Genomic DNA, 18,319 nt, shown 5'->3' with positions numbered 1-18,319 from the left:
TATCCCTGGATATTCAATGCCAGGCTATGTCCGTACACTGGCATGGACTATCCGCTTATAGGTTGGCTGTTAATACTTATGTGGTTGAGGGGTCCTTTTAACGTAGGCACCTATGTGTGTCCAACACATGCCCCGGATGGCAATTCTATTTTTGGGGTGCGCCCAAGACACGCAGTAGAAAATATTTTCTATTTTTTACCGCATGGTGCTTAGCCAGCGGTAATCAGCAGCTTACATGCATTGAACCTTTACTGCCCAGTTAGCGCATGAGACCTTACTGCTAAGTCAGTGGGTAGAGGTAAGGTCTCAGGACCAAAATGGACACGCGCTGGTTTTAATTTTTCCACACGCCCATTTTCCGGCACTTATAAAAAGTTGGCATTTTTTCAGGCGCGCTGAGGAAATGGACCAGTGTGCATCCAAAACACACATCTACACCAGTGCATGCCACATTTAGGCATGCCTTAGTAAAAGGGTCCTGACTGCAGTATTCAGCTCTTAACCATATTTATTTATTTATTGCATTTGTATCCCACATTTTCCCACCTCTTTGCAGGCTCAATATGACTTACAATACATCATGAATAGTGGAAATATAGAAGAAAATAGACATTTAGTATTACAGAAGGATCTTGGTTAACATTGTAATGATAAAACATAATAGTAGTATAACAAGCAGTTATTATAAGGCAATTCTGGATATATGTGGAGGAGTTCACATTTGTTGATCTTTGTGGTATACCTTGTTAAAGAGATGGGTCTTCAGTAGTTTGCGGAAGTTAGTTAATTCATGAATCGATTTTAAGTTGCGCAGTAGCGCGTTCCAGAATTGTGTACTCAGGTATGAAAAGGTTGACGCATGCGTTAGTTTGTATCTTAGACCTTTACAGTTGGGGAAGTGAAGATTAAGGAATGTGCAGGATGATTTTTTTAGCATTCCTGGGTGGTAAGTCTCTCAGGTCTGACACGTAGGCTGGGGCATCTCCGTGAATGATTTTGTGAACTAGGGAGCATATTTTGAACGTGATGCGTTCTTTAAGTGGGAGCCAGTGTAGCTTTTCTGGTACCGACTTAGCACTTTCATATTTTGTTTTACCGAATATGAGTCTAGCTGCAGTGTTCTGGGCTGTCTGAAGTTTCTTGTTTATTTGCTCTTTGCAGCCAGCGTAGAGTGCATTGCAGTAGTCTAGATGACTGAGTACCATTGATTGTACCAGGTTACGGAAGACGGTCCTTGGGAAGAAAGGTCTTACTCTTTTTAATTTCCACATAGAGTGGAACATCTTCTTGGTTGTGTTTTTTGCATGGTTCTCAAGTGTTAGGTGTCGATCAATGGTAACTCCAAGAATTTTTAGGGTGTCCGAGGTTGGGAGATTCAGTTTTGGTGTGTTAATGGTGGTGAATTTGTTCATGTTATGTTGAGAGGTGAGTACTAGGCATTGGGTTTTTTCTGCATTGAGTTTCAGCTTAAATGCATCCGCCCATGTATGCATGATATATAAACTTTGGTTGATGTCATTGGAAATTTCCGTTAGATCTTGTTTAAATTGGATGTAGATCGTTACGTCATCTGCGTATATGTATGGGTTGAGGTTTTGGTTTGAAAGTAGTTTGGCCAAGGGTATCATCATTAAGTTGAATAGAGTCGGTGACCCGCTTAAAGTTAGGACTATTATTTATGTGGCCCAGTTTATGCAGTTATCTCATATGGTAAAGGGCTGAGGGGCTGATGTTCAAAACGCCGGCACTGCTCAGAATGCCATAAAAATACCACCAGAACAGCACAGAAGAACAATGCCCTAAAGCTCAAAACTAATGAGATGTAAATATAGGTATGCTCATAGATTTAAGCATTACGGAGTTCGGCGGGAGGATTGTGCTTGGCGCATGCGCAGAAGAGTTCAGTGGTAAGCTCAGCTGCTGTGCGCACGCGCCTGATAAAACCCGAATGTGAAGCATACATTAGTGTCTGTTTTCTGCAGCCTAAATTTAAGTGGTTTCATTTTTTTTCCCTGGATGCTTATATTTAGATGCAAGTAACAGATGCCAACGTGTGCTTTGGGGTTTTTTTTTTTTTAAAGCATGGCCGCTTTAAATTTAGATGCAGGACAAGAACGCCAATGTGTGTTTCACGTTCGGGTCTGCTGTTTCTCACAACCAGCGCTCAAGGGCTTGCGCAGGCTTCCTTCTGCTTCCAAAAGCAATTGGAACCAGTAGACTAAGCAGAAAGAAGCATGAGAAGCCCTCTCTTCCAACACCCTAACGCCTGCTCTGACCTGGCATTATTATTTGCATTGGTAAGGAATCTTTGTTTCTGATCATTGGGGAGGAATACAAAATTTATTTATTTAGATTTTGCTCACACCTTTTTCAGTAGTAGCTCAAGGTGAGTTACATTCAGGTACTCTGGATATTTTTCTGTCCCAGGGGGGCTCATAATCTAAGTTTGTACCTGAGGCAATGGAGGGTTAAGTGACTTGCCCAAGATCACAAGCACAGCAGTGGGATTTGAACCAGCCACCTCTGGATTACAAGACCAGTGCTCTAACCACTAGGCCACTCTGCCACTTATTTATAGGAGCTTGACTACATTCATGCTATGGGGTCTATTTACTAAGCCACGCTAGCTGCTTCCACGCGGCACTGCCGACACAGTCCATTCAAAGTGAATGGGCTGTGTCAACATTAGCGCACAACCAGCCTCACTACGGCTTAGTAAACCCCAGCGTATCTGCACTAAGACCTGGCGCGCTTGTTGTTTGCTGCGCTAGACCCCTCTGATCATTCTGCGCTGGTAAATGCGGGCGCTAGTACAGCGCTAATGGCCTCTAGCACCCGCGTTTACTTTTCATCATCATTGACTGAACATCGGCACTTAACCACTCATGGAACGCCTACAAGTTAGCTGGTTTCAGCTCAGGCAAACTGCAAAATGTTCAGCGGGACCAATTGGTTATGTGCTGCTGAATATTGGTGGTTAGGTGGCTCTAGGCGATTTACGCGGGCAGGAGTCTCTTCTACCCTTGTAAATCAATTTGAATACTGGCCAGTAAGTGCCTAGCTGCACCTAGCTAGCTAAAGGAATGGTTTTGCTTTTCCTTTTCTATCTCTCTTTAACGTTATCTCTCAATTATATGATACACAAAAATGTTAATAATGTTAGAAAACTGTCCAATATTTTTAACCATGATCCATGGTCAGCATTAGGGAGCAGAAATACATCTGCTCTGTCCACTAACAGTCACTATTCCACTTCTCTGCTCACCAGCCTCCCCATCTCACTCTCATTTTCTGTTCATTTTCTGTTACTTAAGTCCTATTCAACTCATTCCCACTCCTACAGATTTTTGAATTTTTTCATCCAGAAGGTTTTAGTCAGTTGTTTGTGTTTTTCTTTATTATGCCATCTGTAAGAACATAAGAATAGCCATACTGGGTCAGACCAATGGTCCATCCAGCCCAGTATCCTGCTTCCAACAGTAGCCAAGCCAGGTCTCAAGAACCTGGCAGAAATTCATATATTAGCAACATTACATGCTACCAATCCCAGGGCAAGTAGTTGCTTCCCCATGTCTGTCTCAATAGCAGACTATGGACTTTTCCTCCAGGAACTTGTTCAATCCTTTCTTAAACCCAGATATGTTAACCACTGTTACTATATCCTCCTGTAACGGGTTCCAGAGCTTAACTATTCTTTGAGTGAAAATATATTTCCTCCTATTTGTTTTAAAAGTATTTCCATGTAAATTCATTGAGTGTCCCCTGGTCGTTGTACTTTTCAAAAGAGTGAAAAATCGATTCACTTCTACTTGTTCTACACCACTCGGGATTTTGTAGACTTCGATCATATCCCCCCTCAGTCATCTCTTTTCCCAGCTGATGAGACCTAACTTATATCTTCTTTATTTTTCACTTTACCTCTTTCCATTAAGGAAATGTTTCCACTTAAAAAATTTTTTTTTGTCATTATTGTCTTTCTGATGCAACACATTTATACAACACAGTGCAATTAAAATATACCCTAAGACCTTTTTCTCTGAAGTGAAATCCAATTACATATCTTCTGCTTAGACAAAGATATCTATAGGTTTCCAAATTATACAATACTGCCAAAATCTCTTACCTTTTCCCACAGCTATATAGTTTCATATTTATGAGTGAGGCACATTACTTTTCAAAATGTTCATTATAAAGTTTGATTAATACAGATAGTACAAGATCCATAAATACCTCTTTTTGTGATGGGAGCAGTTTGCATTTAGTTTACTGATTTCCAAATTAGAAATTTACAATATACACATGTCCCTAATGTCTAAGGTTGCCCAAACCCACTCCCATCCTGTTTGCCAGAACTGTAGATCTTTAGGTGAGAAGATAAACACAACATATGGGATAGTGTATCTGTATGAGCCATACAGAACCTAGATGAACTAGTTCCTTGCTTTAAAAAATGTGGCCACTTTTAAAGGTATTTAAATTGCACCTATGGGCCACAGTATACAAATATGGAGGACCTTTCAGTTAGTTAAGGTACCCAGCCACTGGGATGGTCACTATTATAGCCTCCATAGTTTAGATAGCAATATTGTTGAACTGAAATTGATATTCAAAGCAGTTTAACCAGCCGGAAATGGATGCTGACTTGTTCAGGGCTATCCATTAATTTTTAGTGGCACTTAAAAGGTTATCACCCCTGAAAATTAGTGGTTAGCGCCGGGACAGATAACTATACGGGCAACCGGGCAGTGCCCAAGGGCCCAGGAGCTGTAGGGGGCCCAGTGCCTCTCTCCCACATGATAAAGCATCTCCCCTTCCTCCCGATCTGTAACAGCCACAAACTGTGGCAGTACCTGTGTCCTGATCCCCTCCATATTCTCCCCTAGGTGGATCAAACAGAAGAAAATGGTCACGGTGCCAGTCATGCAGGCTCTTTGCATACCTTTTGACCAGTCCCGCCCTCAATTGTGCATGAGAGGGAGGCGGGACCTGTTGAGCTATGCAGATCTCTTGCATGGCTGGCTCCATGACCATTTCCTTCTGTCCGGGCTGTCCGCATAGTAATTTGAATAGTAACATAGTAAGTGACGGCAGATACAGAACAGTCTGTCCAACAGTCACATTCATTATCAATTCATGATTAAATCAACAATGAACATGATATTATATACTTGATCATGGTCTTTCTTTGGTGTTTCTGGGACATAGACTGTAGAAGTCCGCCCAGCTCTGTTCCTATGTTCCAACTACTGGAGTTGCCATTAAAGCCCACTCCAGCCTATCCGAATCTATCTAGTCATTTGCGAGACAGACGGTAAAAGTCTGCCTGGCACTGTCCTCATGTTCCAAATTACTGGAGTTTCTGTCAAAGCCTTCTCCAGCCCATTCTAAACTGGATTACCATGTGTGAGAACCAGACCAAATAAGCCTGCCCAGCAACGGCCTTAATTTTTAAAGACAGAGGCTAAGGACCACTTGACATGCAAACACATATGTAAGCATTTAAGTTTTGTTTTTTAAACCATCTTTTAATTAGAGATCCTCTGTATTCATCCCCGCATTTTTGAATTCCGTCACCGTTTTTTTCTCCACCACCTTGCTCGGGAGGGCATTCAAGGCATCAACCATCCTCTCCGTGAAAAAGAATTTCCTGACATTACTCCCTACGTTTACCACCCCACAACCAACTCATGTCCTCTAGTTTTACTGTTTTTCTTTCTCTGGAAAATATTTGTTTCTGTATTAATACCTTTCAAGTATTTAAATGTCTGTATCATATCTCCCCTGTCCCTCCTCTCCTCTAGGGTATGCGTATTCAGGTCTTCCAGTCTCTTCTCATACATCTTTTAGCGTAAGACCCATATTATTTTTGTAATCTTCCTTTGAACCGCTTGTAGTCTTTTTACATCCTTAGCAAGATACGGCCTCCAAAACTTCAGGTGGGGCCTCACCAACAACTTGTACAGGGACATCAACACCTCCTTTCTTCTGCTGGTTATGCCTCTCTCTATACAGCCTAGCATCCTTCTGGCTATAGCTACCACCTTGTCACACTGTTCCATCGCCTTCAGATCCTCAGATAGTAACATAGTAGATGACGGCAGATAAAGACCTGTACGGTCCATCCAGTCTGCCCAACAAGATAAACTTATATGTGCTACTTTATATGTATACCTCACCTTGATTTGTATCTGCCATTTTCTGGACACAGACCGTAGAAGTCTGCCCAGCACTAGCCCTGGCTCCCAACCACTAACCCCACCTCCTAACCACAGGTGCTGTCACCCAATCTCTGCTAAGCTTCTGAGGATCCATTCCTTCTGAACAGGATTCCTCTGTTTATTCCATGCATTTTTGAATTCCGTTACCGTTTTCATCTCCACCACCTCCCATGGGAAGGCATCCCAAGCATCCACCACTCTCTCCATGAAAAAAATACTTCCTGACATTTTTCTTGAGTCTGCCCCCCCTTCAACCTCATTTCATGTCCTCTAACTCTACCGCCTTCCCATCTCCGGAAAAGGTTTGTTTGCGGATTAATACCTTTCTGTCCTAAGACTGTTCAGATCCTTTGTTTAGTTAAATGACAAGGGAGAAAAGGTGACAGGTGGGCTACTGATGGAACATGCCAGGGGATGGCAGAGGCAGCATTGGTAATGGCTTAATTTATCCTCTTCTGAAATGTTTGACCTCCTCCCCCCCAACATACACTCATTTCTCAGTCTCTTTATTGTAGCTGCAAATATTGTCACATAACTGCCCCTTCCCCCCCCCCCCCCAAAAAAAAAATCCTCAGTAAGGCTAAAATATCCAGTTCTTCGTACCACTATCAAACCCAACATGCTCGGGGAGGGGGGCTGGGGGAGGGGATGACTAGGAACTCAAGGTTGTGAGTTGGAGTAGCATCTAATTAAGTATCTTCATTAGAAAAAACGACAGACTGTGCTCCTTCCCCCACCACAAGCACACAGAGTTTACCCCAGCCGGACTTTAATATATCAGAATAGAGGATGGGCCCTAAAAAATTTCTAAGACAAGTGAGGTTACACTATCACCCCAAGGTCCCTCTCCCTGTCTGTGCATATCAGCCTCTTACTGTCTAACACATATGGCTCTCTTGGATTTCTACTCCTTAGGTGCATCACTCTGCATTTCTCACTCTGAGAGACAAAGCTGGGCCCGGGGCAAACACCCCGCTGGGCCCATATACCACCCCCCTCCGGGCCCATGTGCTGCCTCCTTCATATCCGCACACCGCCCCCACTTCAGGCCCATGCACCCCCCCCCCCCCCCCCAGGCCTGTTTACTTGCTTGGTTTTTTTCCCTGCTAGTTCCACTCTGCTGCACAGATCCCTCTTTCTGCTATGTCCAAACAGGAAGTACTTTACACAGGAGGCGTGACATTGGCAGGAAGAAGGACCTGTGGCCAGCAGAGCAGAGTTAATGTGATAAATCTTCTCTGTGGCACACAAGAGCAGGAAAGCCATGCTAGTGCCAGGCGGGCACTGGGCTCCCCTTGGAGGCTAGGCCCTGGAGAATTTTGCTCCCCCTCTTGGCGGTCCTGTGCGCTAACTCCAGCCCCGATCCACAAAACACAGCAGTCACATTCAGGGCCACTCTCCTCTTAGTCATCAGTTCCAGCACAAATGCAGTCAAGCTTGAGAGTGGGTCAATGGTCTGGAATAGAGATCTGGGGGTTTGGGAGACATTCACATTCTTGGGGATCAGTTTACTCCCACCTCTTGCCCCCCCAAAACACAGTGTAGTACACATAGGCGGTCGGTGGCCCAACTGTTTGGGGAGGCTAAAGGGGGCGGGGTTAGGGGTGGGGCCAGGGGTGGAGCTTAAATCCATAATTGTCTGATAACACACAGAAAAAATAAATAAATAAAAATAAAAGTCACAATTAATACCTTTTATTAAATTTAGATATTAGTTATGTATCATATGTCAAAGAATAAAGTGGTTGCTCAAAGCATATACTAACCACAATCGCTCAACTGCAAAACACAATGCACAACTTTGTGCAAAAACACACTCAGAACCTTACTGTACCATAAGTATTACACTGGGCAGAACCTAATACACCAATATACCACCCATTGGAAAATGCAGACTGTCAACAATATGAAACAAGGGATCATAATATCACAATTCTCATGTAGAGCCACAAAACACCCTAATTCATGTTTAATGTGGGATAAAATGCCATAAATAAGTAAATATAAACTTTTAATGTTGAGCACCTGATTCTCAAAGTGGACATATTCCAAACACTATAATGAAAATAAAATAATCTTTTCTACCTTTGTTGTCTGGTGACTTTGTTTTTCTGATCATGCTGGCCAAGTATCCGATTCTGCTGCTATCTGTCCTCTTAACTCCGGTTCCAGGGCTTCCTTTCCATTTATTTATTTACTTTCTGCCTTTCTTCTTCATTTCTTGCCTTACATCCGTAAGTAAAAGCTGGGTCCTCTGCAGACTTGACTGTCCAGTGGATCCAGCTTCTGCCTATTTTCTCCATCGATGTGCAGGTTTTCCCCCGTTTCCCTCATCTCATCTCCTTCCTCTGTCTTCCCTCCCCTCCATGCATGTCCAGAATTTCTCCCCTTCATTCATGTGTATCTCCTTCCTGTCTTCCTGTCTCGCCATCCATGTCCAGCAACCCTCTTCTCCCCTCTAGCCACCCATGTCCAGCAACCGTCCTCTCCCCTCTAGCCACCCACCCATGTCCAGCAAATCTCCTCTCTCCTGACCTCCCCTCCACCCATGTCCAGCAACCCTCCTCTCTCCCCTGCCATCCCCTCTATCCACCCATTCCAGCAACCCTCCTCTTTCCTCTGCCATCCCCTCTATCCACCCATTCCAGCAACCCTCCTCTCTCCCCTGCCATCCCCTCTATCCACCCATTCCAGCAACCCTCCTCTTTCCCCTGCCATCCCCTCTATCCACCCATTCCAGCAACCCTCCTCTCTCCCATGCCATCCCCTCTATCCACCATTCCAGCAACCCTCCTCTCCCCTGCCCTCCATGCATACCCAGCGCCAGCGCGATTCTCCTCTCCCCTTCCCCTCCCCTCGTTTACTATCTGCCCCACGCCATCTTTGATTTACCTGCATCCCAGCGTCGGCCTCCCGCGTCATTTCAAAGCCCGCCCTGCTGCCTGTCTCTATTCTTCCCTCCGTTCGCGATGTGATTCGTTCGGCAGAGTCCCGCCTTCTGACATCATTTCCTCGAGGGCTGGACTCTGCCGAACGAACACGTCGCGAAGGGAGGGAAGAATAGAGACAGGCAGCAGGGCGGGCTTTGAAATGACGCGGCGGGCCGACGCTGGGACGCAGGTAAATTAAAGATGGCACGGGGCAGTTAGTAAACAAGGGGAGGGAAAAGGGAGACTCACGGCGCCGCCTAACTCTTTCCTGCTGTGACTGGGGAGGCTTAGCCTCCCCAAGCCTCTTATACCAGGCACCTATGGTAGTACATAATCTATGCCTTTCCACAAGGAGCTGAGGTGCTGTTGATTTTAATGCAGGGGGCCCAGTTGCAGATGGAGGGGGGCTGTCGACGGAGCCGAGGGCAGGCAGGTGAGACCGGGGACTGCAACGCTGGCAGCCTGGGAGCAGGGGGGGCGGCCTTGCCCCAGGCCCAGCTTGGTGGGCCTGCATAGTGGAGAGATTAAATGAATTCTTTGCCTCGGTCTTCACCGAGGAAGATTTCAGAGAGATACCGGTGCCAGAAATGGTATTCAAAGCTGACGAGTCAGAGAAACTGAATGAAATCTCTATAAACCTGGATGATGTAATGGCGCAATTTGACAAATTGAAGAGTAGCAAATGTCCTGGACTGGATGGTATTCATCCCAGAGTACTGACAGAATTGAAAAATGAACTTGCAGAACTATTGTTAGTAATGTGTAACTTATCTTTAAAATTGAGCATGGGATACATTCTCCCAAGATGGCGTTTGGAGCAGTCAGGCGTTTGTTGAGCTCCTTAGTCTCCGTGATTGTGCCTGATGCATTGAAGTCTTTCCTCATGCTGGACATGGGGAAAAGAAAAGGGAAAACCAGGGCTCTTTCCTCCTCTAGCCCTGGAGAAAATCCTACCTTGCGCCAGACTACTCTGGAGAGATTTGACGTTCAAACGCTTGCAGAGTCTGCACTCACCTCAATTGGATCCTCGGTTCTTTCGGCGGATCGTAGCATAGAGGGAGTTTTACTTAGCCCTCCCTCCAGCGCAGCTGCCCATGACCTGGAAGCAGATTGGCTTGGTGAGACGCCCAAAATGGAGTTGGTTTCCCTAGCTGCAAGAGGAGGACCTGCCGCTGCTTCATCCGCAGGAATTTCAACATCTGATAACCTGGGAGCTGCTTCTAGTGGTACTGGAAGCTTTAAGAAACTGGCTTGAAAGCTTGAATATTTAGACAATCATGGAAGAAGGAATAACTTGAGATTCTTAAATTTTCCTAAATCACCACTAATTCCTGCATTAGAAATGCTGACAAGATATTTTTGTGAAATACGGAATTCCGGCTGAGAGTTTTCCACCCATAGTCAGAGTCCAATATATAATGGGATTTTTGAGAACTTCATCAGTGAATGCTCAACCTGAATTAAATCTGACTGAATTTTTGGAGAGCTCTTTGGAAGTCATAACTGAACAAACTACTCTTCTAGTGACTTTTGCTTTAGAGCCAGACAGAGACAATATATTTTGTCTACATTTTCGACATATGAATGCACTCTTTTTGGGATCTAAGGTTCAAGTTTTCCCTGACATGCAAAAAAGAAGACAAGAATTTTTGGCCTTAAAACCAAGAGTCCTCACCTTGGGTGGATCTTTTGAATTAAAATTTGCTTGTAGATGTTTAGTGTCACTAAACTCGATTAATTATGTTTTCTTTGACCCAAAGAAATTGCAGGAATTTATTATTTCTAAGGAAGGTGAAAGAGATGCTTCCTTGAATGTTCCCACCTGTTAATAATATGCTGTTTAAATTGACTGCGAGTGTTTGCAGCTCTTCCCTGCTCCATTTGATTATAATGTATTTATTTTAGTATTTCCTTGTATCTTGGTCTAACATGTTGTGGACAAAGTTTGAGGGTAATTTTTTCCTAAATTTTAGGTTTAAATCCTATCCTTTAATTCTATTGTTGATATTGCTAAGCATTTCTGTTTGTTATATGAATGTAATATTAAAATCTATAAATAAAAAATAAATAAAATCAAGCATGGTATCGGAAGATTGGAGGGTGGCCAATATAGCCTCAATTTTTTAAAAAAAAGATTCCAGAGGAGATCTGGGAAATTATTGACCGGTGAGCCTGACATTGGTACACAAAATGGTAGAGACTATTATAAAGAACAAAATTACAGAGCATATTCAAAAGCATGGATTAATGAGACAAAGCCAACATGGATTTAGTGAAGGGAAATCTTGCCTCACCAACCCATTACATTTCTTTGAAGGGGTGAACAAGCATGGGGATAAAGATGAGCCAGTCGATATTGTGCATCTGGATTTTCAAAAGGCATTTGACAAAGTACCTTATGAAAGACTCCAGAGGAAATTGGAGCATCATGGGATAGGAGGTAGTGTCCTACTGTGGATTAATAACCAGTTAAAAGATAGAAAACAGAGAGTAGGGTTAAATGGTCAGTATTCTCACTGGAGAAGGGTAGATAGTGGGGTTCCCCAGGGGTCTGTGCTGGAACTGCTGCTTTATATCATATTTATAAATGATCTAGATATGGGAATAGCTAGTGAGGTAATTAAATTTGCCGACAACAAAAAGTTATTCAAAGTTGTTAAATCGCAAGAGGATTGTGAAAAATTGCAAGACAACCTCATCATACTGGGAGACTAGGAATACAAATGGCAGATCATGTTTAATGTGAGCAAGTGCAAAGTGAATCATGTGGGAAAGAGGACCTGAACTATAGCTCTGTGATGCAGGGTTCCATGTTAGGAGTCACCGACCAGGAAAAGGATCTAGGAGTCATCGTTGATGATACAATGAAACTTCTGCTCAGTGTGCTGTGGTGGCAAAGAAAGCAAATAGAATGTTACATATTATTAGGAAAGGCACAGGCAGCTCCTTGTCACTCTGGGCAAGTCACTTAACCCTCCATTGCCCCATGTAAGCCGCATTGAGCCTGCCATGAGTGGGAAAAGCGCGGGGTACAAATGTAACAAAAATAAAAATAAAAAATAAAATAAAAACGAAGATATTATAATGCCTTTGTATCATCCATGGCACAACCGCACCATGAATACTGTGTACAATTCTGGTCAACGTGTCTCAAAAAAGATAGTGGAATTAGAAAAGGTACAAAGAAGGGCAACAAAGATGATAAAAGGGACAACTTCCCTATGAGGAAAGGCTGAAACGGCTGGTGCTCTTCAGCCTGGAGAAAAGACAACTGAGGGGAGATATGATAGAGGTCTATAAAATAATGAGTGGAGTGGAGCGGGTAGACGTGAGTTGCTTGTTACTCTTGTCAAAAATACTGGGACTAGGCGACACAATGAAGCTGCAAAATTTGTAATTTTAAAACAAATCGGAGAAAACTTTTCTTCACTCAACACGTAATTAAACTCTGGAATTTGTTGCCAGAGAATGTAGTAAAAGTAGTTAGCTTAGCGGGGTTTAAAAAAAAGTTTGGATGGCTTCCTAAAAGAAAAGTCCATAGACCATTATTAAAATGGAGTTGGGGAAAATCCACTGCTTATTTCTAGGATAAGCAGCGTTACATGTATTGTACTTTTTTGTGATCTTGCCAGGTACTTGTGACCTGGATTGGCCACTGTTGAAAACAGGATACTGGAGTTGATGGACCCGGTCTGTCCCAGTATGGCAATAACTTATGTTCTTATGTCAGAGCACTTCCTGTCTTGCCACTATTTTAAAACTGATGCTAGCGGCATCTGCATCGAGCACGCAACAAAGGTGTGCAGGTCGTGCTCCTTAGGGTGACTGAAGAATGAGAGTGGAAGGTATAGGTTTAGGTATGATTTTAGAATTGGGTTTTGGTGTTGAGTTTGTTTTTAGGGTTAGGCTTTTAGGTTGGGGGAAGATGGGGGAACCGATTCTGGCAATGTGAGGGCATTGGTTGGAGGGTAGTACTGATAGAGAGATTAGGGAGGGTAGGAGATATTTGGTTGATTATAGAGTTGGGGAAAATGATGTGAAGGGGGAACTGAGAGGGAATTAAGTTCTTTGCTGTTGAATTGTCACACCTTGAGGGATAAAGCTGTGATATTCACCATTTTAATGAAAGATCTGAATGTGCAACTATGCTTCCTTACGGAAACGTAGTTGAAGGAGGGGAGGAAAGTATATTAACTGATGATTTGCCAGGGAATTATTGGGCATGTCAGGGTGGGTGGATGTCAGTGGTGTTTCGGTCCCATTTAAAGATACAGAGAATTGTATTTCCATTTTTAGTTTATCCAGAAGTTTTAGTCATTAGAGTTAATTTCCCTTCAACTTTCCATGTGGCTTTGTTTTATTGTTCTCAATCATTAATTACTGCTGATTGGGAATTGATTGTGCAGAGTATTGCTGATTTGATTGTGAAGTTTCCCAATCTTTTACTCTTAGGAGATTTTAATTTGCATTTTGTTGATTTGATGAATCAAAGTGCTACTCAATTTATGAGGTTTATGAAGGATTTGGGTTTTAAAACTGAGTCGGAGGGCGACTCCTGAGGAAATTGGAGAGTCATGGGATAGAAGGTAGTGTCCTACTGTGGATTAAAAACTGGTTAAAAGATAGAAAACAGAGAGTAGGGTTAAATGGTCAGTATTCTCAATGGAGAAGGGTAGATAGTGGGGTTCTTCAGGGGGTCTGTGCTGGGACTGCTGCTTTTTAGCATATTTATAAATGATCTAGAGATGGGAGTAACTAAAGAGGTAATTAAATTTGCTGATGACACAAAGTTATTCAAAGTTGTTAAATTGCAAGAGGATTGTGAGTAATTGCAAGAGGACCTTAAGTTTCAAGTTTATTACAGTTTGATATACCGCACCATCGAAATCCTTCTGAGTGGTTTACAATAACAAACCATAAACTAAAAAAGGAACTACAAAATCAATAGGGAAGAAAACAGTATGATAGTAAAAGAAATTACAGATAAAAGTATAGATAAGAGAGAGAAAAAATATAAAGCAATAGAGTAGCAGAGTACCAGAAGAGGTCAAACAGTGACTGAGGTAAAACAGAACATAATCAGTCTGGAAAGACTGTCATGAACAGATACGTTTTCAGTCCTATTTTAAACTTACCCAACGATAGTTCTAAATGAAGAAGCAATAGAAGTTCATTCCAGAGCTGGGGTCCCATAATACCAAAGAATCGCCTACTAAGAGTTTTCAAAAGTATGGAAATATAAGCAGGCACTACCAGTAAATTAGATTGGGATGATCTGAGAGGACAATTAGGCAAGTAAGCAATCAAATACTGTGCAAGGTAAGTAGGAATACCAGTTGTCCAAATCTTAAATATCAAAATAAGTATTTTATAGATCAACCAAGATGAGACTGGGAGACTGGGCATCTTAATGTGAGTAAGTGCAAAGTGATACATGTGGGAATGAGGAACCCAAACCATAGTTATGTGATGCAAAGTTCCACATTAAGAGTCACCACCCAGGAAAAGGGTCTAGGTGTCATCATTGATGATACGTGAAACCCTCTGCTCAATGTGCAGTGGTGGCTAAGAAACCAAATAGAATTTAAGGTATTATTAGAAAAGGAAAGGAAAATAAAAATGAGGACATTATAATGTCTTTGTATGTCTCCATGGTGCGACCACACCTTGAATATTGTGCTGCATTTCAAAAAAGATATAGCAGAATTAGAAAAGGTATTGAGAAGGGAGACAAAAATGATAAAGGGGATGGGGCAACTTCCTTATGAAGAAAGGCTAAAGCGGCTAGGGCTCTTCAGCTTGGAGAAGAGATGGCTGAGGGGCCATATGATAGTGGTCTATAAAATAATGAGTGGAATGGAACAGGTAGATGTGAATCGCTTGTTTACTTTTTCCAAAAATATTAGGAATGGGAAAACGGAGTGAAGCTATTAAGTAGTAAATTTAAAAGAAACTGTAGAAAATATTTCTTCACTCAGTGTGTCATTAATCTCTGGAATTTGTTACTCAAGAAAGTGTTAAAAGCAGTTAGCTTAGCAGGGTTTAAAAGAGGTTTGGATCCTTTCCTAAACGCCCATAAGCCATTATTAAGATGGACTTGGGACAATCTACTGCTTATTTCTAGGACAATCAACATAAAATCTGTTTTACTGTTTTGGGATCTTGGCAGGTACTTGTGCCCTGGATTTGACCATTGTTGGAAACAGGATACTAGGCTTGATGGACCTTCGTTGTGTTCCAGTATGGCAATGCGTATGTTCTTATTTAATATTCAGCCGGCAGCAGTGGGCATTTTTCTGACTGCTCCCAGTATTATTCCCGGATATTCAATGCTGGGCTATGTCCAAGTTTTGGTACTGAATATCTGGCTTCTGCAGAGCCAGCTTACACATAGCCTGTTAAATTGATATTCAGCATAACAACAACAACTGGTTTCCGCAAAAAGGGCTCCTTTTATAAAGTAGCACTACCGATTATCATTCGCAGAGTGTGAAGAAACCCATGAGAATTGAATGGTCTTCTTTACATTCAGTGCACCATTAATTGGTAGCACCGCTTTGTAAAAGGAGCCCAAAGACAGGGCTGACATTTATTTGGTCCCATTTATGTGTTTAAGTGCTGACTCTGTCCCTCAAATGCCCCCAAACTAGCTGATTTTGAGTTTGGTGCTAACCGGCCATTTTCGGTGGCACTAAGGACTAGATTCTGTATATCATGCCTAAAAATTTGGTGCAGAAATGAAATTCGCCTAAGCGCATTCTGTAAAGTACTCCTTAATTTAGAAGACGCCGCGTGCCTGCTTGCATGACTAAATTTAATCGTCGGCAGTTGTGCCAAGTAAAACTTGGTGTAAATGCCGACGACTAAATTAGGCATGGCCAGGTGTATTCTGTAACAATGCGCATAGATTTTAGAAATGCCCACTACCGGCACATTCCATGCCCATGACCACACCCCCGTTTAGAATTTACGTGCAGCATGTTATAGGATGCACCTAGACAGTTCTGTGCATAAATTCTAATTAATGCCAATTAGTGTCAATAATTGCTTGTTAATTGGCAATTATCAACGCTGAATGGCTTCTTAACAAATTAGATTATGCGCATTGTTATAGAATACGCTTCCATTTCTGCATGGAATTCTTGGCGCAATATATAGAATCCGGCAGTAACTGGTTAAGTGCTACTAAAAATTAGCGGATAGTTACAAGCAAGCGATTTATCCAGTCAGTGGCTGTTTCTGGCTAGTTAAATTGCTTTGAATATTTACCCCTAAATAAATAAGAAAACAATCCTTTGAATACCATACTGGTGTCTTTTCAGTTGTTAAACCTCCAAAAAGAAGAGGTGATATCGACCTGATATTATTAAGAATGAATCAAATATTTATCTTAATATTTAACACCCTAGAGTTTTAAGAACTTCTGGTCCTAATCAAGAAATAGACAAATATATTTTTATAGTCATGTTTTTATAATTAATCTTGGATAGAATTAGAATTTGAATTCCATACCATTTTCAGTTTTTCATATTCCTTTTCTTCCTCCCTCCCACTTCCCCTCCCTTTGGTGGACCTTTCGCCTCTCGTGAGGTGAGGGGGGACTGCTTCAAGTGCTGAAGATGAAGGTGGAAGATTGTGTTTGTGGATCCTTTAGTACCTGGCAGAGTTCATGTTAGACAACCTTGCCTTACAGACAAAAGAGAGCTTGTGAAATGTTTATGCTGAACATGCTCTCATCACCTGCAGGCATCTGACTTCTCATGTCATAGAGTATAGTCCATGATGAACTATGAAGGTATGGTTCTTCTGGCCGGCCATGCTTCTAGAGGTTAGGCCTTTAGACCAGGCTTCTTCTTTAGATGGCAATTCCTGTCTTTCAGTGGGCAGGTGCACCACTAGTTTTGGTGACAGAATAGAAGCAGCTGTTGTGTGAGCACCTGGTTGTTTTCTTCATGAAGGTGACAATAACAGCTCCAGCAGCAGTAAAACATTCTCAGTACCCACCACCAGCTCAGCAGGTTCACAGTACTGTAGATATGGCCATGCACTTTCTCCTCATCCTCCTTCTCCTCCTGTAGCTGCTTTCTCCCCTCTTCTCATATCTCCTCTGAGCTTGGTGGCCAGTCAGCAGAACTTGTAGGTCCCAGGCTGATGGTGATGATTAAGAAGGTGGGGAATGTACATTGCTTGACCTTTAAAATAAACATAGCTTGTACTGACAGTATAGAATTAAAATCTCTACCCCCCCCCCCCCCCTTATGCTTACTAAACTGGCCTCTTTAAGAGGTGTAAAGAATTGTGGGGGGGGGGGGGCATTTAAAAACAAAACAGTTTCCCCCCATTTTTCTAGAGGTCAGAAATGGAAAATTGAAGAACCTTCTTTTGAATTATTTTCTCTCTTACAATAATATGTGAAGTGCTTTTCAAGCCATGTTTTATAAAGTCAGAAAATAATCATTTTTTCTAATCCAGATAACGCTGACCTTTGTATTTTCAACACTATTCCCTAATTCCAGCTGGCAAACTCTCAAACCTATTCAGAAACTTAGGTCATAGCAGCTTCTAGAACCAGATATATCTGTAATAACTATTTGATATGTTTATGAGAGTTACAAATATAAATGTCCTAGTTCTATACTTAACAAAATAAATGGGTTAATATTCAGGTATTGTGGTGAGGATTTATTTCAAATAAACGCTGGCCTCAGCATTGTAAAAAAAAAAACCCTTATACATTCTGTGTTACTGAATATAAATGCAAACTGCTAATCTCTGCCGGATATACAGACTGCAGTAATATTCAGCAGCTGTCTCTGCAGCTATGTGGTTTAATTTAGAGCAGCCATTTTTGCTGTCCTACATTGAACTTCATAGCTATACAGACAGTGGCTGAATATTATTGGCTCTCCAAAGAGTTAGGCAGAAAATCCAGGCGTCACTCTCGTTCTGTGCTGGCGCTATCCTGACAGCATGCACAGGACTACTACTACTGTTACTAGACGTACATAGCGCTGTAGTCTGAACATGTAAGAGACAGTCCCTGTTCGACAGAGCAAACAAGACAAATAGGACAAATAAGGGATTAGGGAATTACTTATAGTAGGGATGATAAAACAGACATGGATCCTGAACAAGTGAATAGGAGTTAGGAGTTAAAAGCAGCCTCTAAAA

Source organism: Microcaecilia unicolor, chromosome 2 (assembly GCF_901765095.1).
Source record: "Microcaecilia unicolor chromosome 2, aMicUni1.1, whole genome shotgun sequence".
In the NCBI taxonomy this organism is placed as follows: Eukaryota; Metazoa; Chordata; class Amphibia; order Gymnophiona; family Siphonopidae; genus Microcaecilia; species Microcaecilia unicolor.
This window is presented reverse-complemented; position numbering follows the sequence as displayed.